This window comes from Bombus huntii, unplaced genomic scaffold (assembly GCF_024542735.1).
Source record: "Bombus huntii isolate Logan2020A unplaced genomic scaffold, iyBomHunt1.1 ctg00000124.1, whole genome shotgun sequence".
Lineage (NCBI taxonomy): Eukaryota > Metazoa > Arthropoda > Insecta > Hymenoptera > Apidae > Bombus > Bombus huntii.
The window spans coordinates 52,171-80,128 of record NW_026099373.1 but is presented as its reverse complement, the minus strand read 5'-3'; the positions used below and the strand labels follow the sequence as shown (position 1 = coordinate 80,128).

The 27,958-nt window shown below is 36.5% G+C and overlaps 1 long non-coding RNA gene and 1 pseudogene across 1 annotated transcript; one reads left to right on the top strand and one right to left on the bottom strand.

Moving 5' to 3' along the window:
- Positions 1-27,958, bottom strand: part of LOC126877126 (carcinine transporter-like) — a 132,417-nt pseudogene that overhangs the window by 74,684 nt on the left and 29,775 nt on the right.
- LOC126877129 (uncharacterized) lies at positions 24,320-25,755 on the top strand. The gene is made up of 3 exons (XR_007694775.1): positions 24,320-24,574; positions 24,870-24,992; positions 25,483-25,755. It is a non-coding gene; the product is annotated as an uncharacterized LOC126877129 (long non-coding RNA).

Below are 27,958 nucleotides of genomic sequence, written 5' to 3'. Positions count from 1 at the left end.
GGTTACATGTGAGGATTTCTTTTCGTTGACTTTGAAGCCCCATTTGTGAAACCACTTTTCCATGGAGTCGAGACTTCGCTGGAGAGTGGATGAGGCTATTACCGGGTCTGCGTGGGAAGCTAATAGCGCTGTGTCGTCTGCAAATGTCGCTATTGTTATATCGTTTGATATAGGTAGGTCGGCAGTGTAGATGGAGTACAGTAGGGGTCCGAGGACACTACCTTGGGGTATGCCGGCTTCTATTGGGAATGTTGCGGAAGTGGCGCCTAGGTATTTAACCATGAATTGTCTATTGGTTAGGTATGATTTTAGGATGGAGAAGTAGGGGTGGGGTAGGATCTTTTTAAGTTTGTATAGTAGCCCTTCATGCCATACTTTATCGAATGCCTGTTGGATGTCTAGGAAAACCGCTGAGCAATATTTTTTCTTTTCGAGTGTTTGGCTGATCGTATGAGTTAAGCGGTGGATTTGCTCTACTGTAGAATGATGTTTTCGGAAGCCGAATTGGTGATCTGGGAGTGTTTTCAAGTTCTCTAGGATTGGAAGGAGTCGGTTCGTGAGCATCTTCTCGAATAGTTTGGACAGGGTAGGTAAAAGACTGATTGGGCGATAGGAGCAGGTTTCGTGTATCGGTTTACCGGGTTTAGGGATGAGGGTAATCAATGAGATTTTCCAAGCCTTAGGATAGTGTTCCAGGCGAAGGATAGCATTAAAAATCGATGTGATGAGTGCTATCCCTTTTGTGGGAAGTTCCTTGATTGCTCTATTGCCTATTAGGTCGTGTCCTGCTGCTTTCTTGGGGTTTAGGCGACTGATTGTTTCTATAGTCTCAGCAGAGGAGAAGGGTTCGATAGGAGGGGACATTTGGAAGGGGGTGTGTAGGTATTCAGTAACGTCCGCGGCGGCTTGGGGGGAATGGGGTTTGAATACTTTTGACAAGTGTTTTGCAAACAGGTCGGCTTTTTCTATAGGGCTTCGCGCCCATCCACCTTGCGGACGGCGGATAGGTGGGATTATTTGTGGGGGGCGTGTGAGTTTCCTGGAGGCCTTCCATAGTGAGTAGTTGGCGTCGGCTGTGGGGGATAAGCTGGCGAGGTATTTATGGAAGCAGTCGTTTTTATAGTTTGTTAAGGTTCTAGATAGCTTTCTAGTTGCGTTGTTAAGTTTGCGTTTGTCCTCCGGTATTCTGTGGGTCTGCCATACTCTTCTTAGTCTACGTTTTTCTGCTATTTTTTTTAGTATGTATTGTGGATATTCTTGTTTGCTGTTAGTTGGCTTTGTCGGTGTGGAGAGGCGGATTGCGTTTATTATGCTCGTGTTTAAGTATTCCGTGGCTGCTTCGATATCTTCCTTTGTTTTTAGTGGGGTGAAGGCTGAGGTTGAGTGTGTAAAGACTTCTCTGAAGAGCTGCCAGTTGGTGTGTTGCTTGTGAATGGAGCCATTAGGTGTACTCTCGATGATTGTTGAACTGACTGTTGCTATCACGGGAGAATGATCAGAGGAGAGATCAGCCGAGGAGTTGATCTGGACGTGTCTTGATGGGATATTTTTAGTTATGAAGAAGTCGAGAAGGTCGGGTATTTTGTTGGTGTCAGTGGGCCAGTATGTGGGTTCGTATGTGGTGAGGTAGTTGAGGTTGTTGTTTATTATGCTGTTTAAGAGGTTTTTGCCTCTTGCTGTAACCAGTCTGCTGCCCCATTGGATGTGCTTGGCGTTATAGTCTCCTCCAACTATGAATCTGTTGCCCAGGGTGTCCAGGAAGTTATCAAAGTCTTCTTTGGCGATGGAGTGTCTGGGAGGGCAGTATACTGCTGAGGTGGTGATTGAGCCATGACAGTCTTCTATTGCTACGTTTGTTGCTTGGAGGTAGTCTTTCTGGAATGGTGGGAGTTCGTAGTGCTTAATACTTGCTTTGATTATTATTCCGGTGCCACCGTGGGCCTTTCCGCTGGGGTGTTATTTAGTACAAATGATAAGAAATTAGTAATGATTCACAAAAAAGGGATATTGTAGTAGAAATATTATAAAAAAACATTTTCTGTTTTAGTGTAGAGTTACTCCTTCTTACAGACAGTGTCGTACAAATCTGTACGTCTCTGAGAAAATGTAGGTATCTGAGCCCTTACTTCCTCAACAACTTTTAGATCTGATAGAAAAAAGAAACATACGAAGTAATAAGTAATGCTTACTAATAAATTCAACAAATACAGAGGAAGATGGCTAAATCGATAAATTAACGAGACTAAAAATTAATTACATCATGGATCTCTCGCTTTTAATTTTAAGCTGTAAATTACCGATATCGGTGACTGCCATATTCTCTTGAGTTTCCAAATCGTAAAAAATCTTTCCCCAGGGATTGGTCAACTGTGTATGCCCCCATGCGACGTAACTTGCTTAAGGAACACGAGCCGGTGATATGCAGGCAACGTATAATTGATTATCATTCGCTCTGAAACGCTGAAGTAATGACCAGTGCAGTGGTCCAGTGGTCATATTGAATGCCGCTGGATATATCAGCATTTGGCAACCTAACCCAGAGAAGCAGGAAATATGAAGCCACCGAATACCAATTAACTTCGTAGTTGCACGGTTCACATTCCATCATTTCTGAATATGCGAGGACAGTCCTCTTATTGTGCTTTTAATTCTTTTATTTGTTTCATTTTCAGCAAATATACTGGTTTTTTAAATTAAGCTTCTTTTTATACAGAGTTACCGATTATATTAATTTTATATAGAATATATTTAAGAAAGATATTTAATTTTTTGCTAGTTAAGTATTGATCGATTAAGTTACTGTACCTTTGTTCCGATAAATGCGTGCCATTTCCTCGAATCTAATATCATAGCAAATGCCAATACCTATTTTGCAGCCCTTCACGTCGAACGTCGTTAGGGAGTTACCAGGACTGAGTGAATCACTCTCTCGAAAAGTAATCTTATTAGGAATGTCGATGTCGAATAGATGTACCTAATAACATAAAAATGTAGTCGCTAATTCTATTGCTGCAACTTTTGTAATTTAATATCAAAGTTACCAACTCCTAAACTTTAATTATTTTTTATTTAATAACTGACAGCGTTTTTATCACTTTCTTTTATTAAAAAATCTTATCATTTAATAATGTTTAAAAAGGAGAAAAAATAAGTATAATAATATTTTAAGTATGTGAAAAATTTATATTACACATTACAACAAAAATGGGCGTTTCCCGTATCATAACGTATTTTATAAACCGTAAATTATAGAATTGGTTATAGTATACGTATGTACATATGTATATTCCTAAATTATTCCTAGATAGAGTCACTTTCTTCACCCCAATATTTTCAAATTCAAAGCCATAAAGGAATATATTACTTACCTTTCGGTGTTTTGCTATCAAAGTTCCATCGGGACCCCAAATAGTACAGGTATTGTACAATTTATCGCCCTCTATTTCAGGCATCGTACCACCAACTACATAGATGTTGTTTTCTTTAGCTGCGTTCGATGAAGCAACGCTCGTTTCACCATCAGGAATACTCTCGGCGTATTTTCGAAAGTACTCTGCATTGCAATATTTCAATTAATGAAAAATAACTGTCTTTTGTTCCAACCATAAATTAAATTGAAATGTTTGTCAGTTTTTTATTTTTTAAATTATTAAAATAACTAAGTTTTATATTTCGACTTAATTAAATATGCAATTACTTAGCTAATAGTATATATAATAAATTGTTTCTACAGGTTCAAAATGAAAAATGAATATTTAGAAATATTTAATTACGACAATGCTATTTGTGTTAGCATCAGTGGCTTGTTACTCAACGACTTTGCTAGTACTTTTTCAAACATAAAGTTAGTTTTCAATTAACACTTATACTAGAGGCGGAATTATAAATGCAAAATAATTGATAATACTAATTTATAAGTACCTAATTATTAGTATCTTAAAAAATATATTTATACAAAAATCACGATAATCATGAAAATGGGGAAATCCTATATTCTCGAATCAATTCACAATTTATTTTGTATATTAATTAGATTCCGCGCTCATCAGTACGTACTCACTGGCGACATCGAGAAAATGTATCGGCAATTCCTCGTACGACCAGAGGATCGGAAATATCAAAGGATATTATGGCGCAGCGCGAGTGGAGAAACAGAAACATATGAGCTTAACACCGTAATACTCTTATCATAGAAATAGAAGCAGTCCTCAATTCCCGCCCGCTAACTCCTATCTCCACCGATCCAAATGATCTCCTAGCCCTCACTCCCGGACATTTCCTCATTGGCGATTCATTAATGTGCTTACGTGATCGAGATTTCAGAGACATTCCATCGAACCGACTCTCCAAATGGCAGCATATCCAACAGCTTAAACAACATTTTTGGAACCGCTGGCATAAGGAGTATTTGAACGAGCTAACCAACCGCAATAAATGGAGCAAGGGTGGACACAGCATCCAAAAGGGCACAATCGTCATCCTCAGAGAGGACAACGTTCCCTCCATGCATTGGCCTCTGGGCCGAGTTATCAAGGTTCATCCAGGCGCCGATGGTGTCATCCGGACAGCTACAGTTCAGACGGCAAAGAGCATTTTGGATCGGGGCGTCAAAAGGCTTGTCCCACTGCCAATTCAACCCGATCTCGAGAAACCCGAACAACTAGCCACCGAGACGAAATAAGATAGGAACTTCAACCACACCTCCCTAGTTTGATCGGTACTCTCTCAACGGGGGGAGAATGTTACGCCATGCGGCTTACCATAGGTCATATTCTTAACTATCGATCGCGGCACTATAATGTCGCAGACGGATCGTCGCGTCTGCCCGGCAAACAAACATTGTAGTGGCAAGCGCATGGTTCATTAAGCAGGGCGACTTCCAGAAACGTCGACTCGTGGCCCGTATTTTACCTCGCAGTAAAAGAATGTGGCGTGATCCGAACGTAGTGGGGGTCACCTTCCAGAAAAAACGAAAAAAATCGAAAGGCGTTCAGAACTTTTCCAGAAGTCGAACCGTCAACACATGTGGTATGTCGCGCATTACTTATCAACCAAAACGCAGTTACATTTTTTTTGTTCCATTTATATCTTTCTAGTTAATAAGTTGTTGAAATAAACATTAATTTATTTGTGTTAATTCTGTGGAATTTCATTGAACTACCCTTATTATCATAATCGAAATAAGGGGATCGATCAGTTCGTGGCGTCGATTATTTAATCGTAACGGGAACTTACAACTCTCGTTGACGTGCTATCTCGCGATCGCGTCTCTCCGCGAACGGTCGAAACGCCTATTTTTTAATGAACGACGTCTCCCACTAGAGACTTTCTCTCGAGAGCGGCTAGCATCCTTTTCTAACCACCGATATACAAATTGACCAATTAGCAGCAATGCCAATTTCCCTTACTTTCTGAACGAAGGTTGTCCTCGACGAATCCGATTTTTCCTCTGCAATATTTTTAAAGCTACACATTTCGAATTTTCCAATTATGCCGAAACAATTGCGTGAACCACTCTATATATTCCATACAATAAACTATTTTTTGCGTTTTAAAGTAGTTGAATATTTTATTAAAATACTCTGAGAAATTCTCAGGTTTCTGTGAAAACAAGATAACCCAAATGTAGTTGTGTTTCCTTCAGAATTATGCAGATTTTATTTGAAATATGTGAAGTGTAAGTGACCCCGACGTGATCGAGCTAATGAGATTTCAATTATCGTGATTCCGGGCGCGCCTACGATATGTCAAACAAGAATAAAACAGTTACGACCAGTGAAGAGTCCGCGTGCCTTTGACGATGCCCTAGAAGATAGTGCTATGGTTCTCCTTACTAGAGAGATAGCTCGCGGCGGCGAGCATCGCGGGCGATGAAGAAAAATCTACGGCCCTCCAAGGGTGTCTAGAACCTGAGTACTTAGAGCGAATCGAGGACATAGCGTTGAATCCCCCGGCCACCACAATATGATAAACTCAAGGACGAAACACTTCTCTCTCCTTTTCCTTTATTTGTCGGCTCTACATCCATCCCCCTTGCTTACTCAAGTTGTTGTTTGTCTATATACGATTCAGCAGCTATGGAACCACATATGGGCAAGATGGATTGACAGAAAGGAAGCGGAGGATGTAATTGAAGGATGAGCGTTGTAATGAATTGGTTTTGGTTTGTAAATATATTTGTTATGTTCTTGCAGCACTTCTTCTTTGCATTCTCAAGTCCTTAGGACGGCCTTTAGGAGAGAACAAAGACACAAATGATAATTGTAGCTGCTGGCTGTAGATGTCGCTGCTAGGGTACTGCTGTATTTTCTTTTCATTTAAGAATCGTGGAAGAAAAATCGGACTACAGTCGCCGGGATTTAAGAACCCAGATCCCGAACGTTCGTAACTTGAGACGCTAACCACTGCGCTGCCGTTGTCTGGTATTAGTTAGTGTCGAGTTGTCGTATTTGTGCTGTCGAGTGCCGCCACATATGTATGCATTTATGAATTGAGTGGTTTACAAGTAATTACAATCGATATACATTACAAGTAATTACAATTTATTACAAATGACTCGCTGTGCATATTACTATAACAGTCAGTACTAATTCTATAGATCAGCAGCATTATAACTTTCCAATAAACAACCGAAAATCACGTCGTTGAATAATAAATGCATTCACTGTAGAACGAAATTATTATTACGAATATAAGAGAAACGATTTAAAAACCATGTATTTTTTCATTTAAATTATTTGCATTTGCAAAGGGAGATACAAAATTTTAACAACGTTGCAAATTATAAAGACACAAATTACAGTTTCGTGTTTAAGTTATTGTTCAGAGTTTGTTGGAATACAACGATATTAATCGCATACAGATGAGGTGATTGATCGAACGGATTCTTTCCTTCGTTGTTCAGCGATATCCTCATTAGCGTGCGTTCGTGAGATGTACCACGGCGGCTAGCACGTGCATGCTCTTTCGAGAATTTGGCGGAAGAAGCGTAGGAATATGGATGGAACATTCCCGATGGGCACGTCGAGAAGCTACTAGAAGGTTCTGCGGCACATGTGACGCCACACAGACACCCACACAGGTCACACTCATTACTGCATAGAGAGTGGGGTTCAAAACCTTTTCAAGGGCCATGGGTCACTAAGCCAGTCAGTCTGTGTCTGTGTCTGTGCCAGTCAGTCAACTGTCTACATTCCAGAACACACACACTTATAATTCCTGTAATAATTGTTTAATAAATATCACATTATATTGTTTCAACACAAACATTGTGTCTTCCACAGATTATTAATCTTAATTCCAAGATTAAATTCTAACAGAGCTTCCTAATAATTATGGTACAATTGGTAAAATGATGATTTTACATGAAAAAAGTAAAAAATATATTAGATAATTGAAATAACGCGATATAAATATAATTGAAATAACATCAGTAAGAACGGATGTTTTAAGCTTTCGATTTTGAGAAAACAGGGTATGAATATGTTTAGTTAAAAAGCAATCCGTGTTTATTCGAGCATTCGCGGAGAGACGCGATCGCGAGAAAGCACGTCAACGGGAGTAGTAAATTCCCGTTGCAATTAGATAACCGACGCCACGAACTGATCGATCCCCTGATTTATTTATCCCGATAATAGGGGTGGTTCAATGAATTTAACACTGTATTAACAGGTTAATATAGCTTGTATATTTAAAAATAATGAATGTAATAATAAAAACGTCACAAATTATTTAGCGATAAATACAGTTGATATGTTATAGGAATTCGACCCGACTTTGCGATATCTCTCAATGAATTCGTTAGACTAAGCAGTTTATAACGTTTGACTCTTCAGAAGGGACCGATTACTCTTCGATCCTTTTCGTTGTCTTCTCTGGAAGACGACCCCCACTACGCTCGGATCACGCCACCGTTCGCGCCTATGATCACGTATACCAGCTTCTTTATGCGGATAAAATAACGCACCGAAGGCGAATAGATGTTTCTGGAACTCGCTGCTTGACGACAACTATGCGTTTATCGCTACTTTGTGTATATCTCGACGGTCATGTAAGACGATCTGTTTGCGACGGTTAGGAACACGGCCTATAGTAAGCCTTGGGGCGTAATAAACGGAGAGAATAGAATAATCTACAGAATTATCAACGGTGAAGTATATAAATATACTAACGACTCAGAAAACATAATTGAAGTGAGTTGCTTAGATATGAAATTATTGTTAATAACTAAAAGAATAATAGTACAAGTTAGATTAGCAGAGAGACAAACGTGATTGTGCAGTGAGTCTAGGAAACAGGATAAAATATAAAACAAATAAAAATGGAATATGCAATACGTCCTATCCAAGAAGATTGGATACCAACTAATGCATAATAAAAGAATGTCCGCAATATTTGGAATTAAGAACAAAATTCTTAAAATAAACAACCACCATCTTTATGAACAGAGAAAATTGATTATTGAGACTAAAGAATTTTATTAAGAAACAACATGACGCTCAGAGCATAATAACTGAAGTTATAATAAGCTGAGCACAACTCAAAAACTTAGCTATGACCCTTTTGTAATAACTAACAAACAAACATTTCAAACTTAATTAATTATAAACAAGCTACAGATAATTTGAAGTTAGATATGAACAAGCTTAATAACAAAATTACATAAATAGAATTTTTCTTATTTAAATGCGACAGTTCGTAGTACAAAACAAATTTTGTTCAGGAATAAGGTTTTCTGAAAATTTCCAGCGAAAATTTTTGCAAAAATTTCCTAAAGGAATTATAATCTATGAGATAAATGAAATAAAAATACAAAAACCAACTGATATTAAAAGAAGAATGATTATTTTACAAGATCATATGAAACTGTGTAAGGGATTACATATGTAACATATTGTCCCGATGTACACATATTTGCGAAGCGACTTACTACCCTGTATATTCCAGAAACTTCTTAGTTTGCCCCAGCCTTAGCAATTTGAAACTATTTTATTAAAATTAAGAATTTTCCACATTAGATCGAACGCACTTCTAATAGGTACCAAACAGTATATATATATAGCAAGATTTCACATATCTCTAAATTATTCACAGAAAATTAATACGGCACATAAATTAGACTTCGGATTGTAAATATTAAGAATAAATAACCGATACAGTCTCACAAAAATAGAAGGATAAAGATAGAGATAAGGGATCAAAAACAACAGTTATTTTTCAAATTTGTATGAAAAGCCCTTAAGAAAATAAGTTCCTTCTTAAATTGAAAACAGTTATATGTATAGAAATCAAACTTGCGATAAAAGTAAAAAAGATAGAAAATAAGAAAATTGTATTTGTTTTTATGACTCACTTTTACATGTAGTATAATTTCCACCGCTATTTTAGCATAGAACGCTATTTTCAAACACGAACTGTTCCAACTCGATAGTCCCTTGCTTTATTGTAAACGGAAAATTCTTTCGTGTTCTCAACCAAATTTATCAAATTCCAGCAATGACACATGCTATGTGATTGTCAGTAGAACATGGAGAAATGTTTCCAGTAAAGTTTCGAGCGACTTATCGCCGATTTTCAGGAGACACTGCGACGATATCGCGTGTACAGTGCTTCTATCGGTGTTGATGCGCTTTAATACATGGTGCAAGAGAACACTAATAAGATTTCCCAGTGGGCCTGTAAATCCTTATAGATCACTCAAAAATATATCATATTGTTTGTTTCAACTACTAGCAATTTAAAACGTCGTCTACATATATTTAGAAAGTTAGCAAAGACATATATTTGTTCCTGAGCATGATTTCTATCAGTTGAGCGTTGTAGCAAAATGTCCGATACAATTTAATGTTGAATTTGTCTTTTTTTTAGGCTAGCTTGATTGGATTACAGGTAGATTTAAACGATCCGTGTGTTGCATCTCCAAGGCATTTTCGACTCATCGATACGCAGTGATACCCGGCAAACTTCTAGTGGACAAGCGACGTTGCTTGCAGGCAGTTTATATACATGTTTTGGCATGTGTTGTCGGCAGGCAATGTCTACAGACGCCTGTAGTCTGCCCGTACGCGCCTTAAGTTTCACTGACAGACATTGTCCGCCGATTACTACGACATCTGTCTGTGGACAATAGGCCGTCAGTGTGGAGTTATCTTTACCCGAATAATTTAAGAAATATAAAATAAACTTCAACGAAAAGTTGCTAGCTTCGATATCTTACTAATACAATGTTATCGAAATTGAATAAACCTCGTTACTGTATTTAAAAGGAAATTGCATTTATATTTCAAGTTTATAGAGACAACAACAACAACCAAACAAAGAATCGCAACGAAGAAATAAACGGATACAACAAACAGAACACTGGATCGAAGATAGAACAATAAACAAGATAGAACCAAGAAAACAACAGTAACGAAGAACCGGGGCGCAGAAAAAAGCACGAAGCGTGCGAGCTGGAGAGGAAACCTGTGACCGTCGGTGCAAGCGGTAAGCATACAAAATGGTTGTCGAGCAGGAATAATCGGCTGGAGAGCCAACCTGCTGGGACCGAGCTATATGGTGGCAGGTATCGCGTGGCGCCAGCTAAGCGAGCTGCCGCCCGAAAGGGTAGGTTTAACTTGTCCAATGATCCGCAAGGAGAGGGCAAGTCGCGCGCCGACCATCTATGCGCGCCATTCCCAAGTCGAACGCGAACATCTAAATGCGAAGCCAGTATGCGTTTTTACTGCAGGTATGGCGCGGTCGACCAAAAGGTCGGGCCCTCAAACGCACACATTACTTGTACAATTCGAGTGCTGCAGATACGGAAAAGCAATTTATAATTTATCGTAATTTATCGTAATGCGAATTTTGGCGCGTCGTCATAAATAGATTTTTATTTAAAACGAAATTGTTAAATATCCTTTTGTATCAATTCACATAACGTTAATAAATCAATATTAGACATATTACTCATAAATTGTACATATCTTTGTGCATATACGCATAGTTTTCGTGCATATATCAATATTTGTATATTTTATGTGTATAACTTTCATATGCTTTTCGCAAATTTTACATTCATAAACATCTGCAATCTACACGTTACGTTTTTCGTTGTATTTACAAGTACGGACATTAGATATTCTATTACATTCTTTTATTATAATCTTTTGATATATTTATAGTTGTTTAATTATTAGGTCATCCCATAAGTTCGTGCCGTTTTTCGAGAGGTTATATATGTTAAGATCGTTTACATACCTTTCAGTTTCATGAAAAAATGTAATCCCCCTCTCGTTGTACAACTTCTTCCCATTTTTCTGGTAGGTTCCGTCTGGATAAAAGTTCTCTTGTTTTTCTTTAAAATAATTTTCTATGCTATTTTTGAGAGTGTCAATATTTTCCAATTTTTTAGCTACTAAAAAGTGTTGTAATGCTCTGAACAGGTGGTAATCAGATGAGGCAAAGTCTGGGGAATATGGGGGATGTGGTAAAATTTTTCAATTAAATTCAGACAATTTTTTTGTAACGCTTTTCGCGACATGCTGTTTAGCATTGTCGTGATGGAAGATAACGTTGTTCCTATTCACTAAACCTGGCCGTTTTTCAGCTAGTGCTTCCCTTAATTTTTCCAACTGAGCGCAATATTTGTCTGAATTAATGGTATCACCACTAGATAAAAGTTCAAAATAGAGTATTCCTTTATAATCCCACCATACACACAAAAGAACTTTACGTGGATGTAACCCTGGTTTTGCACAGCGTTCAGGTGGCTGATTTCGTTGGGATCAGCTACGTTTCCGTTCAGGGTTTTCGAAAAGTATCCACTTTTCATCACCAGTTACCAGGGGCGTTTAAGGAATGGTTCACGTTTATTACGTGCAATTAATGACATGCACGCTGTCATTCGTTCAAGACGGTTCCGTTCCGTAAGTTCATGGGGCACCCAAACGTTCAACTTTGACACCATCCCCATTTTTTTTAAACACCTATGAATCGTTGTCTTAGGTATTTTCAGGACATTTGACATCTCTTGAACTGTCAAACTTGGTGATTTTTCAACAAGATCCCGAATTTTATCTCCGTCTGTCTGAAGAGGACGCCCGGAGCGTACCTCCTCTTCTAAACAGAAATTCCCAGCTCTAAAACGTTGGAACCACTTCCTACAGGTGCGAGATGAAAGCGCATTTTCTCCGTAAACAGCACATATGTTTTTCCTGGCAATTGTTACCGAACTTTCTTTCCGAAATTCATATAACATGAGATGTCGAAAATGGATACGCATTTCACTCGTGATTTTTTACTGTTAGAAGTCACTGTGTTCACTATATTACGATCTTATGCCCACGAAGATCTACTCTAGCCTGTTCTCGATCAGCTAAGCTCAAGTGCATTGGTCCCTTATCGCCGTATGTTTAGAAATCGACACATGAAATATATACACAAAAGTGTATAAATATATACACAAAAACTTATGGGATCACCTAATATGTAAACGATTTTGAACTATTTAATTTAATAAAGACCTTAGATCGACGGATTTTAATTGCTGTCACATAATCGTTAATTCATTACTTTTCCTCCAACTGTCACGAATTTTCACAAAGTGTGTATTTCGGATCGTTAATCTCATACGGATGTAAACTTCATTTTCTTAATAATCTTGGTCAATCATGTATCACATTTTCTATAAAATCTATAAGATCAGCAAGTGCTCTAATACTTGTGAATAATCATATATCTTAATTCGTGCCTTTTGTATTAATACAGAAGCTTCATGCGAGAAAGAATTTTCGATATAAATGTTCTCAATGTTGTAAATCGAGTTCTGCCAGAGCAACCGAGCTAAACGGACGTGTAAAACAGTGCTTCAGAAAAAGTGCGGCAAGTGGGGAAGAGAAAGTTACGAACGGCAACGCCCATAGCTAAATGGTGGAAACTCGTGTCTTCTACTAAGAAGACTACAAGCAAAACTAAAATGAAAAAGCACATCCCACCGATAAAAATAATTAACAAAGACGAACAATACTACATAAATAAAACAACAAACATATCAAAACCAAGCCAACCAATAAACGAAGAACAGGAATGCTCAGCTACAAACGAAGTTGATATGAAAACAATACCAAACAATGAAGAGAATATTACCAATAACGAATTAACCCAACAGGATGAAAGCTGGAAGGTGGCAAGTTATAACAAGAAACGAAAAATAACAGGAAATTCAGATACAGAAAAGCAGCGATGGCTGCAAGAATTACCATTAAGAAACTCCTTCAGCTCACTTACGGAAGAAATAGACGACCCAACAACCAAAAACACAACTAAATCAACGCAAACTACAAAACCACCACCAATATTTGTCGACGCCCAGATAATAGACCCGCTTATTGATCGACTAAACGATATAGTTGGGAAGGAAAACTACACAATAAAACAAACAAAATTAGAACAAGTAAAAATTCAAATAAACACCCCAGAAAATTATAGGAAAGTGATAAAGGAATTAAAAGAAAAAACGCTGTGTACCACACATACCAGCTGAAAACGGAAAGGAGCTACGAAATAGTTATAAGAGGACTACATTCAAAAACTAACACAAAAAAAATTAAGTGACGAATTAGCAAAAATTGGTCACCAAACAAGAGCAATAAACAATATGACAAGATACGATACGAAGCATTTAACAACACACTGTCCATACGTAGGGAAAATAAATGAAGTAAATGTTAAGGAAATTCGAGGATTTGGAAATACAAATTATTGACTATATTTCCCACACAACAGTTATACATCTATATTACTCTCTGAAAACGTCTTGCACGCACGCTGGTCGCCAACCGACTATCCTAGATTCTTCTAACATCTGGCAACAGTCTTTTGTCTCCACTAAGACCTTGACGCCCTCTAACCCTTACACACACACTCTCATGTACAGTGTAAATGTATCACTTCCCTAACACGCCTCCTTACATTTATACTGTACACTTAATTTTATTTACATACTTGTCGAATTAACAAAATATTTAACATTTATCGCTTTATTTACATTTCTCTTATTTTACATTCATCCATGACCTAAACCTTTCAAATTTCTCTCTACACAGTGCCTTCGTAAAAATATCCGCAGTGTTTTCTTCTGTACTTACTTTTATTATGTTTATCTTATTTTCCTTTACGTACTCGTGAACGTAGTGGTAATGAACTTCGATGTGTTTAGAATTTTTTGTAAAAGTTCCGTATTTTGCTATACTCATTACTCCAGAGTTATCCTCATAGATTTTTACAGGGTTATCGTCTACATTTACATCGAAGATTTTCATTAGTTCTCTGATAGTCATTACTTCGCTCACCGCTTCCGATAGAGCAACATACTCTGCATACGTCGAGGCTTTTGTCACACACCTTTGTTTTTTAGACTTCCATCCAATTACATTTCCATACCATCTAATTACATACCCAGAAGTCGATTTCCTATCTATATGATCTCCTGCCCAATCAGCGTCCACATAACAATCTATCGTTTCGCACTTTTCATTTCTTTTATAATGTAGCCCTAAATCTCTAGTCCGGTACAAATATTTCAATATTCGCAAGGCATATTTAAAATGTGTCTCGTTACAACAATCTTGAAATCTACTCAGATAATTCACACTATAACTTATATCGGGTCTGGTATTTACACTAATATACAGCAATGCGCCAATTAAATTCTTGTATCCAATGTCCTCTCTATTTATCTCAGCTTTTTCAATTTTTAAGTTGGTCTCCATAGGTGTACAGTACAATTTGCTGTTATGTAATTTATATTTGTTTGCTAATGATTCTATGTATTTCTTTTGGCTTAATCTCATTTCATTTTTTAAATAATCATACTCTACATTTATTCCAAGATATTCTTTTACTTCACCTAAATCTTTCATTTCAAATTTATCAGTTAATAATTTTTTTTACACTTTGTATCTTCCCTTTGTTTTTACTACAAATCAACAAATCGTCTACGTATATTAACAAATAAACAACATTTTCTCCCTCTCCATAAGTATATAGGCACAGCTCTATATTGTTCTTTTTAAAACCTAATCTCGTCACATACTTATCAAAACACTCATACCAGTCCCTCGGACTTTCTTTTAACCCATAAAGCGCTTTCGATAATTTACAAACTCTATTCGTTCCGTCCGCATATCCCTTTGGTTGATTTACATATACCTCCGAGCTTACTTCACCATTTAAAAAGGCAGTTTCTACATCCATTTGCTCAATTATTAATCCATTTTGACAACAATATGATAGCAATATCTTAAAGGTCTGATTACTCGCCACTCGAGAATATATGTCATCGGCTACGTTTCTTTGTTGAAATCCCCTTACCACTAATCTAGCCTTATACCTGTCCTCTGATTTTTTTCGTGTAAACCCATTTTACATCTAATACTTCTTTGCCTTTTACCCTTTCTACCAATTTCCAAGTTTTATTCTTATAGAGACATTCTATTTCCTTATCCATAGCCTGTTTCCAAACTTCATTATTTTCGCAACCAATCGCCTCCTCAAATGTACGAGGGATATCTACTTTACAATAATTTGCATGAATCTCGCAAATATTTTCCTTTTCTGGATACCTTACTGGAGTTTTCTTAATACGTGTAGATCTCCTAGGAGTGTTTGAGCTTTCAATACTACTATTATTTTCATCTTTCCTACCTTCTAACTCTTCCATATCCATACCATCCAATGAATAGTTATCTTCGCTATCATTTCTATCTGCCTCTAATGAATTTTCCTCAAAACCGATACATTTAGTGTCTGTCTCTATGACCTCTACATGTCTAGCTATTGTTATGTTCCCACCTAATAAGACTCTGTATCCTACTTCACTATATCCTAATAGAATTCCCATATCTGCCTTCTTGTCCCATTTGGAAACTCTTTTTTGTTCTGGCCTTCTTACAAAAACTTTACTTCCATATAGATGTAGATTTTTAACACTTGGTTTTTTCCCGAAGAATATTTCAAAAGGTGTCTTTCTTTCTATAGTATTCGCTAATATTCGATTTTTCAAGTATGCCGCTGTACAAACTATTTCCGGCCAGTACCTTTTATGTACTTTCGCTTCCGCTAACAAGCAACGCGCCATGTCCATCACTGTTCTATTATACCTTTCCGCTGTCCCGTTTAATTCATGTACGTATGTTGGGCAATTATTTATTCTTATACCTTTATCCCTAGCAAATTTATAAATTCGATTATTTAAATATTCTTTACCATTATCGAATCTTAATATTTTTAACCTCTTGCCCGTTAAATTTTCGGCTTCATTTACGAACTGTACGAAAGAATCAAAGACCTCATCTTTTGATTTTATACAATAGATCCTAGCTATTTTACTATAATCATCGATAAATGAAATGAAATATTTTTCTCCATTGAATCCGGTAGTCTTAAAGGGACCACATACGTCCGTATGAATAATTTCCATTATTTCCCTAGTCTTAGTTCGATTATTTTTGAAAGGTAAGTTATGCATTTTGCTTTCTATACACACCCTACATTTCAAAAGTTCCTTTTCAAATTCATTCGGTATGCCAGTCACTAGTTGCTCTTTACCCAAAATCTCTAAATATTTAAAATTTACGTGTCCTAGCATCCTATGCCATCTTTCCTTTTTACTCATACCACTACGTTCGGCGCTGTTTACTAAGTGCGCCGTTGCTGTCCATATGCCTGCTCTTGAGTTTCCATGCTCGCCCGTGCCGGTTCTTGATTGACGATGAAAGTTTCCACGTCCTCTGCTCGTATTGCCTTTGTTCCCTCTTCCTCTGTTTCGACCACGTGTTGGCCCATGCCAATAGCCGTTACTGCTTCCCGCTTGAACGCCATTTTGACACTCTCTCGCAAAGTGTCCTAATCTTCCACATCTGAAGCATCCTTCCTTTTTTGCAGAAAAGGCGTTGGTTTGCCTTTCTCCTCGATTGGATTTATTTTTCTTCTCTGCTATCTCTATTTTATTTTTTACATACGCTACCGTTTGATCCTCTTCTTTCAATGCGTCTATTATGTCCGCTATGTAGCTGTATTCTTCGGGTAACGTATTCAGCATGTAATTCAGCTTTTCCCTCTCACTTACTTGTGCGCCCGCACTTTTTAATTCATTGATTAATTTCTCAAAATCGTTAAAGAATGATGCTGAATCACTGTAGTTCTCCAGTCTTATGTTTTCCAATCTCCTTCTGCATACGATCTGCAGTGCCGTCGACTCTTTCAAGTACATTTCATCGAACCTTTTTATTATATCATACGCCGTTTTTCCTTCCCTAACATACTCCAATTGTCTGTTCGATATTGCACTATAAATTATATTAATCGCCTTCAAATCCTTTTTGTCCCAGTCTTCATCGTCTCTTTCGTTCTTCATTCTAGTTGTAACAACCTCGCATTCCTTATATTTGAGAAACATCGTGATTCTTTGCTTCCACATTCCATAATCCTCACCATCGAATATAGGTATCATGATTTCCGATCTCTCCATTTTAATTGATTCTTCTTTTTTTCTTTTCTTACTCAAGCGTTCCTACGTGCTCAAAGTATATTTTTTCCTCTGAAAGTTTTTTTTTCTTTACTGAAAACTCACTCGCAAGATCGTAACCACGCACTAAATATCTTGCAAAACTAGTAACCACGCTCTGCTACCATGTTAAGAAAATTCGAGGATTTGGGAATACAAATTATTGACTATATTTCCCACACAACAGTTATACATCTATATTACTCTCTGAAGAACGTCTTGCACGCACGCTGGTCGCCAACCGACTATGCTAGATTCTTCTAACATCTGGCAACAGTCTTTTGTCTCCACTAAGACCTTGACGCCCTCTAACCCTTACACACACACTCTCATGTACAGTGTAAATGTATCACTTCCCTAACAGTAAAATGTTACAACTGTAATGGAAACCACCCAGCCAGCTATAAAGGATGCGAAATCAGAAAACAATCACAACGTAAACAGTTTCCACCACTTGGCAATAGATCAATCAATAACTACCAACCACAACAAAGTATAACGGATAATTAAGCAACATTGAAAGCACAAAATGAACCAAAAGCTATAAACGGAAACACCGATCCCCAAGGAAACCGCAGCTACGCGCAAGTAACCCAAAACATTAGACAAACAACGCCCACAAACAAACAGAATCAAAGCAACAACACCGAAGACGATACAGAAATCAAAGAAATGCTCAAACAATCCATTAAAGGTACAGAGATATTAAGAAAAATGGTAAGTGAGAAAAACACAATACTAAGGCAACAAGTACAACAAACAACAGTCATGTTACTACTCACAAACTTGCTAAGTAAAAAATAAAAATGGACATGCTTGAAATAGCAGCATGGAACTCTAACGGACTATAACAAAGGGCCCTAGAAACTAAAACATTCCTGTATAATAATAATATCGACATACTACTCGTATCGGAAACACACTTCACTATAAAAAGTTACATAAAAATACCGTACTACACAATATATGATACCAAGCATCCCTCAGGAAAATCACACGGAGGGACCGCAGTAATAATAAGAAACGACATTAAACACCACTAACACAGCCAAGCTAGTAAGGAATATATACAAGCAACCACCGTTACTGTACAAACTAGCAGCAACCATTTACAGTTGTCAGCAGTATATGTACCACCGCGACACAAAATGACATCACAAACGTGGGAAGAGTACTTTCAACACTTAGGTGACAAGTATATCGCAACGGGAGACTACAATGTAAACCACACGCTATGGGGATCAAGAATTACCACACCTCGAGGTAGAACCCTGGAAAAATACATTAACAACAACCTCAATATATTATCCACAGGAAGACATACTGGCCGACAGACCTGAGCAAAATACCTGGCCTACTCGATTTTGCAGTTACAAAGGGACTAAACGCAAATAAACTAAAAATAACACCCAGCCTCATTGCATACAGCCCAATTGCTTACAGAAACAAATTAATACTTTATAGCAATCCAGGGACACTATGCAACAGAACAACCAAATGGCAAATTTTTAAAGAAATAATCGAGAGCAAAACCAGTTGCAGCATCCCATTGGAAACACCCGAACACGTCGAACAGGCAGTAACACCATTGACAGAAACTATCCAAGAAGCATCATGGACAACCACTATACCTGAACCAACCAACAGACAAACAAAAATAATTCCATCAGACATACTTGAAAAAATTAGAGAAAAAAGAAAAGCGAAAGCAAAATGGCAAAAACATAGAACATGAGAAAACAAAAAACACCTAAACAAACTTGCAAAGGAAATAAAAAACAAAATAAAAGTGCACAACAATAACGAATTCACAAAATTCATAGAGTCACTCTCTGCTCACGAGAACTCCAACTACTCCCTATGGAAAGCCACGAAAAAAGAAGAAACCAATAAAACTAGTCACAGCAATCAGGACGGCAGACAACACATGGGCAAGAAGCAACGAAGAGCAAGCTGAAGAATTTTCCAACCACCTTTGAAACATATTTATACCACATAATATCAACAACAGCAACCCCAAATGTCATACGGACGAGGATGCGTTTACCACTAGTACCTCAACTGACAACCACTATACCATACCTAAAACAACAGCACAAGAAATTAGAAACATAATCGAGAAAACAAAAAACAATAAAACACCACGAATCGACCTAATCAATGGTAAAATCTTGAAAAACCTTCCGCCAAAAGCGATAACACTAATGACAATAATATTCAATGCAATACTAAGAATCCAATACTTTCCTAAACTGTGGAAACTAGCACAGGACATAATGTTACCTAAACCAGGCAAAGAACCACACCAAACTGCATCTTACAGACCAATATCACTACTTCCTGTGTTTTCCAAAATACTAGAGGAAATAATATGCAACCGCATAAAACCAATAATATAGAAGGAAAAATTAATACCAGATCACCAATTTCGATTCAGAAACATACACTCCACTATAGAGCACATGCACAGGCTCATTAAAGAAATAATACTAGCATTAGAAAACAAACAATACTGTACAGCCCTCTCTATGGACATAGATAAAGCATTTGACAAAATAAACCACGAAAGCCTACTACAAACAATCAGAAAACAATTTCCGGAGCAAATATACCAATTAATAAAATCTTACTTAAGCAGCAGAACCTTCGTAATAAAAATCAAGGACACATACTCTGAAGTTAAAGACGTCAAGGCAGGGGTTCCGCGAGGAAGCGTCTTAGGATCAATACTATACACAAAACATACCAACAACTACCAATAGCAAAATACTGACACTCACGGACGACACAGCTGTACTAGTCAGGCACACTAACCCAGAAATAGCAGTCAAATTACTACAAGAACATATCACAAAAATAGAAAAGTGGCTGCAAGATAAACAAATAAAAGCAAACCCCGATAAATGCAACCATATTACACTCACACTGCGAAAACAGACACCATCAAACATCCTACTGAACGGCACGCACATACCGCAAACAAGGCAAGTCAAATACCTAGGACTAGACCACCTAGAAACACAACTCACATGGAAACAGCATACTAAATCAATAATAGACAAAATACAGACAACAAGGAGACAAATGCATTGGCTAACAAGTCGAAAATCCAAATTAAGCATAGAAAATAAATTAAAAATATACAAAACGATCATAAATCCAATCTGGACGTACGGAATACCACTATGGGGGGTAGCGGCAATGAGCCATATAAACAAAATAGAGACAGTACAAGCTAAAATTCTTAGAACAATAGTAAACGCCCCATGGTACGTTAGAAACGAAGGCATACGGAAGGACCTGGGAATACCAATGGTCAAAGAGAAAATTAGCAGACACGCAGAAAAATACAAAGAAAGAATAGGAACACAGCCAAACTGGCTAGCTGCGGAAACGATCAACACCTCAAACATGGATAGAAGGCTGAAAGGGAAATACCTAGCAGACCTCACAAAGGACACAACCAAACAAACACGAAGATGGTATCCCACTGGGGGTAGCTACCCACATAATAATCTAACAGCTAAAAAATTCTACCAAATGTCCAAACTGGACAAATTGTGAATCTAATCTATAAAATAAAAAAAAACCTGTGATCTGAGTTTAGATCTCAGTTTAGAGTGATACATCTCCTAAAAGGATTAAGAGATTTTTTAACAAATTCCCAAAATAACAGTGAATTTTAGAACAAAGATAATGGAAATACATAAACATCTTGTTAATAACGACGTGGGTATACTGATAGGAACTAATATCTGCAGAATATATGAATGTCTTAAACATAACATAATGCTAAAAAACGTTCTCTTTGTCCAACGACCTCTTGATTCCTATACAACCTCTCCTGGTTATCTTGCGCACGCGTAACATTCACGTACCGTTACATGCATTGCCATTCCATACTTTTCGTATCCTTTTTATACTGTTACTTGAATATAGAATTATATAAAAAATACAAGAGCACAAAGATATAGAAAATATAAAAATATAAAAATAAAAGATTACAAAACTGTCAAAATTACAGAAAATCAGATTAAACATTAGTACCTATATTCGTCCCAAGTGTTGCGTTGTGTGTTCTATTTCTTTTGTAGATTATTAGTAGTGGTTTAGTTTAGAATATAGATTATTTATATATTTATGTAGAGACATGCATGTTTCGTAATGTAGTTCTTATTTTATAACACTTTACCGGAATGTAGGCTAGTTTTAAGTATGTATCTTAGATTACTAATTTGATTTAATAATGTAGAATGCGCACACATATATATATGTTTCTGACAATGTAACTTTTATTTCTTTAATAATACAATATTGTATGTTTTATGTATTCGTTAGACTATTAGTTTTTGACTTCATATATACTTATATTTCATAAATTGATAATATTGTATTTGTTGCATAGTATTGGAAGTACTGTCTCTAATATTTACTAGTTTATTACATGTCTGGCATATATGTTTATACTTATATGTAACTCTCCAAGTTGATTGATTAAAATATATTTATATATACATGTATTCCTGGCGTTTCAATTATTTCCCCTTTTGTAGTTATTCTTATTTCCTGGTTTATTTGTTTGGTTCGTAACTCGTTCAATCCATTAACTGGTTCTATTTATTTTATTTTATACTAGTTGGATTTATATTATATTGAACCACAAGTTTTCAAATTGCAAGTCGGTTATTGGTAGGTTTATTTAGAGTTGTGTGTATATGTGTTTTGTTTATTGGTTGGATCTATTAGTCGCCCTCGTTTTGTTAATCCTTCCTTTAGTTTCGTAGCGCCGTGTGTTCGTTTGTGCATTCAAATCCTTATTCGCGCGTTTTGTATAGAATGGTTTTCTTGTTCTTGTTACGGCGCGTGCGGAGCGCCTGACGTGACACCCCCGCCCTTGGAGTTCAAATTTCCAAAGGAAATTTGACTGGTGGTGTCTCTGAGTTCGCTCAAGGCGGACGTAGATGTCGTTGGTTGTTGAGTGACTACCGGTGTTATCGATATCCCTTGAGGTTGTGATGTTTGATCATCGATATTTCGTCTTCCTTTGAGGTATAGGAGCAGGTGGGTGACTGATCCGCATATTGCTCCTAATAGGGCGATTCCACATCCGTAAGTTTCACGTAACTGGTATCCGTATATGGCTATATCTATTATCGTCTTGATTAATTTAAACATTACGAGTATTCCAAATATTGCTGCACTGACAGTTCCAAATTCCATGAAATCAGTCCATAAGCTTGATACGGTATTTTTCGCTATTGTCGTTAATGTGTTTTCGTCCATCATTCCCAGGATGTTTACTGTTCCAGGGACGATTGTTTTTCCTGTCGCTCCTCTGGCCAATGTGTTCAAGACTGCAGATTTTTCTGCCGGTAACATGACGTGGTCCCGTAGTGCGTCGAGGTCTTTTTGGGTATATATTCCGCTCGTGGCCAACGACGATGGTGCTGAATATCGCCACGTTTGGCGCACGTCCGGGCGGAGTTCCTGTGGTGTGATTCCCTTGCCAAACGGATAGCTCCGAGTAGCATTCTGTTGTATGTCGTACCTTTACTTGTACCGGAATGCATTCGACTATATGGACCGCTTCTCCTGTGATCAGAGCCATGTGTCCTGGGTTTTGGTTATGGTGTATGCAAATTCGTCGGGCGGTAAGTTTGCCAATCTTAAAGCGTTCTCTATTAGTTTCTTCTGTGTGGTGCGTCTTTGTGTCGGTATATCATGGTATAATGTTGTCATTTGTCATTTTACTTTCGAGTTTATTAGAAATAAGAATAACCTTTTATTATTATTAATATATATATATATATATATAGAAAAAGAAAATTTTTATATTTATATGTATTTTTTTCTCTTTTTTTTTCTTATTGTTAAAACCTTTGTTTTATTTTAGGTTTTACGTACATGTTATCAGTGAAAATAAATATTATGAATGCTACTTGGGTTATAATTATATACATATATGCATACGTATTGGTAAGTAGTATAGATGAGATTTGTTTTATTGTTATGAATATATAAGTATATATTATCAATAGGAATAGATATTACAAATATAGCTTGTCTTTGAATATATATATATGTGCGTGTAATGGTAAATATGACGGCTTATTTTTATGAGTCACTTGCATTATCAATGGAAGTGAGTGTTATAAATATCGCCTATTTTACAACATGCGTGTATATATATATTGGTAGATATAAGTGAGAATTATATGTATAGTTATAAATGTTGTTTGTTTACAGGTGGATAGCAAAAGTATTTGGTTTCGTGGGTGGCGTACAGGTGCCTTACAGTTCTACGGTGCGGATTGCTATTCCTTGGACTAAAAAAATTTCTTTCGAGATGAGTCAGATTATTGTAACGATCATGCATGGGAGGATTTTCTGCAGAGATTCAAAATGCTCTCTGGATTCCTCGTGAAACGTCTGGACAACACCTACATGTACTTCCTCCGTCGTTCAGAGAATGGTTGATGAATTCGCCATCCGTTCTGCACACACATACAAAAATAGTTAATGTATATATATATTATTTATTTTTATTTTTTTTTTTTTTATAAGTTTCGTTCGGACCTGTTCCTTTGTACGAAGACTGTATCCCTGTATATAATATAATATATATAATATGTTATGATTATGTTAGTTGTTATTTATTATATATATATTTTCCTTATCTCTCTCTTTTTTTGTTTGTTTTTTTTTTATTAGTACCTAACATTGCTATTATGATGCTGTATTACATTGCATTGGCTATTATTTCTTTGTGCGACGAATTTTTCAACATGGCCGCTCGCGTGTCTCTTTGGTATGGCGTTGGTTTAATGTCAACAGTAACGTGTTGTTGAAATAGCTAATTAATTGTTAATCATTATAATTTTATTTAGTAGTGTTTTTGTAATATTGTTTTGTATTTCATGATATTGTCTGTGTCAATACCGTGTGCTACTTTAATGTGATAGCATGGATTGTATTGTTACCGAATTTCAATAGTCATTGTTTTGATTATACGTGACTTGCATTTATGTAAGTCTTGTTTAATTTAGTTAATGTTTTGTGTATTGTGTTACCAGTTATTTTCGTGTAGCATAACTTTATTCCTTTGCACCGAGTTCAGTCATGTCTTGTTGTTAATATTTAGTTAGTCTATCTTGATTAATTTCTAACCTATTTCTGTGTTTATTGACTTTTCTTATTTTCCCTATTAATTTATTATTGCTTGTACTTGCTATTTGTTATTATTTTATGCATGATATGAATTAGTTCCCTTATTAATGATTAAAATTTATTTGTTAGATTAACATTGTCTGTAATTCTTTAGATTCTGCTCTTTCGATGCTGCGTCACTTACCTGGATCGTTCCCACAACATCATCCGATTCTTTGATATGCCTTGGATACTTACTACGGCTGCCTTCAATCGTCTTATATCTGTGGTCATAAAGGTGGTGTTTAATTTATTTAATTCAATATGTGTATAATGCATTGTATGTGCGACCGCTATTGGGCATTACAAAATAACATAACAATACTACGTAGATTAATGCATAACAAAATATCCTTTTACTCCGGTTATATTTATTACTAACTCTCAATTAATCTATCTTGATTATTTTCTAACCGCTTTCTATACTTTATCAGCTATTTTATTTCTTCTTATTAACCTGCGAAATTCATGCATGTACACTTCCTTGTATAGTGATTAATTGTTCACGAGGTAGGTTGCACTTTCACTGTTTTAGTTATTCGTTGAACTAACACGTTTTACGTTCAAACGGTAATTGGAGCACTCGTAATAAACCTTTTCTTTTCAAGTTTCCGCTATCTGTGTTATTCAACGAACAGTGCCATGTTTCCACAGTATTGTTATAACATTTAGTACTGTTGTATTTTGCATTAAGGCAATTGAAGTTAATTTGTTCATTTATTTTTCAGCTGGCTGTTGTACATGGTGTTCCGTAAACAGGGAGCCATAACCTATTTTGCACGTAAACCTTCTCGTATGATGATTACTTGTTCACAAGGTAACTTTCACTTTCACTCTTTTAATTATTTATTGAATCAACACGTTTTATATTCAAACAATGATTGGAGTACACATGATAATTTTCTTTTTTTTCTTTTTAGGTGTTCGCTATCTGTATTATTCGACGAACAGTGTCACACCTCCTTTTGATTTATCCACAATATAGTTATAACATTTAGTAACCTTGTATTTTGCACTGAGACGATTGAAACTAATTTATTCACTTATTTTAGGTAGCTGTCGTACATTATGTACCACGAACAACGATCCATAACCTATACTTACACATACACTTTCTTGTATGTTGATCACTTGTTCACAAGGTAACTTTCACTTTTACTAGTTAATTATTCATTGAGTTAACACGTTTTATATTTAAACAATAATTGAAGCACATATAATAATTTTCCTTTTCTTTTCTTTTATGTTTTCGCTATCTGTGTCATTCGACGAACAGCACTACAACATACACTACTGCACTACGTTGCCCACTGAAATCACTTTATTCATTGTTTATTTCGATTATGCGCTAGTTTTAACTTGTTTAAGTGCACCGTTCGCGGAATCCCTTTTTTACTTCAATCTTGACGTTTTGGTTCTGCAAGATTTCTAGCACTTTGTGTGGTCCAGTATATTGATCGGAGAATTTTCCTTTACTAGGTTCTTTTAGTAAATATATCGAATCTCCTATTTTAAAATCTTGAGGGTTGATTCGTCGATCGTAATATTCCTTTGATCTTAGTTTGGATTTTATCAAATTTTCTCTTGCCATTCGTTGTACGGTGTAAATTTTATTGAACAGATCTTCGAGATATTCTGAGTATGTTGGTTCCATGTTCTCTTCGATTATTACTTCACCAGTAGGTTCTCTGGCTAGATGTCCAAAACTAATTCGTGCGGGGAGAATTTCGTTCCTTTCCTTCATTTTAGTTTTTATTTTGCGCCAAGACGCAAGTTTACTCACATCGATCCAATTATCCAATTGCTTGCTAATAGCATTCAAAATACAAATTTTTGAAAGTGTCGCAGCCATATTAACCCAAAAATATTTTGTATATAGTATAGTGTGATACCATCTATATTTTCCTGGGGGAATCATAAGATCAGCACTACCTACTATGTTACCTACGTCAAATATTAGATGTAGTAACCAATAAAGTATTTTTAATCCAATTATAATCCAATGGCTAGCGTATTCAAGTTTTTATATATATCTTCAACTGGTGATTCCCTATTTTCTCCCTTTTGATTTCTTTGGGCTCGTTGAATTTGCGTTTCTTCAGCTTGAAAATGTTTAGAATCCTTTTCCTTAGTTACCCTTTTTCCTTCTTTATTTACTTTATTCACAACACCTTTATTTTTCTCTACCTTTTCAGGATGAATAGTTTCATTGGAAGTGCTTATTATAATTAAATTATTATTTATTTGTATGGAACGTTTAGGAATATTTTTGGTAGATTTGGAATTATTCTTTGAATTTTTATTACAAACCTTTTTGCTTATAGATTCTGTTTTGGATTTAGGGATAGCTATATTTTTATTTTCTATAGTGTGATCTTCCTTGCAATTTAATGATTTGGCTTTGAGTTCGATAAAGTTTCCTTCTGATGGTTTTATAGAAGTTTTTGAGTGAGATACACTCGCTATCTCTTTTCCTATTATGGTTGAGACATTCACGAAATTCGTGGAGTCTTGCTTTTGTATCTTTGCCAAGTCGAACGTGGAGAGGCAATTCGCACTTCCCAGCGGGTCCAATATCTCTGTGATATTATGCAGTGGATAAGCATTGCCTGTCGTCTCGTCGTTCAATTTCCTAGTTTCTGCTTCGTCTGAAAGTTCTTTGGCACTAATATTATTTATCTTGTTTGGTAACTCAGGAAATTTCTCACTCATGATCCTGTCTATGGCACCGTGCGTCCTCTTATTATTTAACGTGACATTATCCCTTATCACAGCAACGGAATGGTGTTTGCATTGAAAAGTTGATTGGTTGAAATGATCAGCATCTCTCTTTTGATTTAGATCTCTATCGAGGTATTTATTTATGCATTTTTCTTCCCAAATTATTGCTCTTGCTTCTTTTCTAACATTTTCTTCTATTCCCGGGTTGTTTAGATGTTTCCGCGACGGCGGAACGTCCAAGGATTGGTATCCTGCTATCTTTACTCGTAAATACACCTCGTTTGGAAGCCCCTTAACGAAAGCTTCCCTCGTGTCTCGATCTATCCTATCTTGAAATACGGTGCCGTACTCGTACCTTTCCCCGTTCGTTATCGCCAGTCTGAGATCTTTGACGCGTCCTATGTAGTCCAAAATATCTTCTCCTGGTCGTTGAAATATTGTAGCTAATTCCCCTTTATATTCGTTAACCGTTTTTCCCGGACC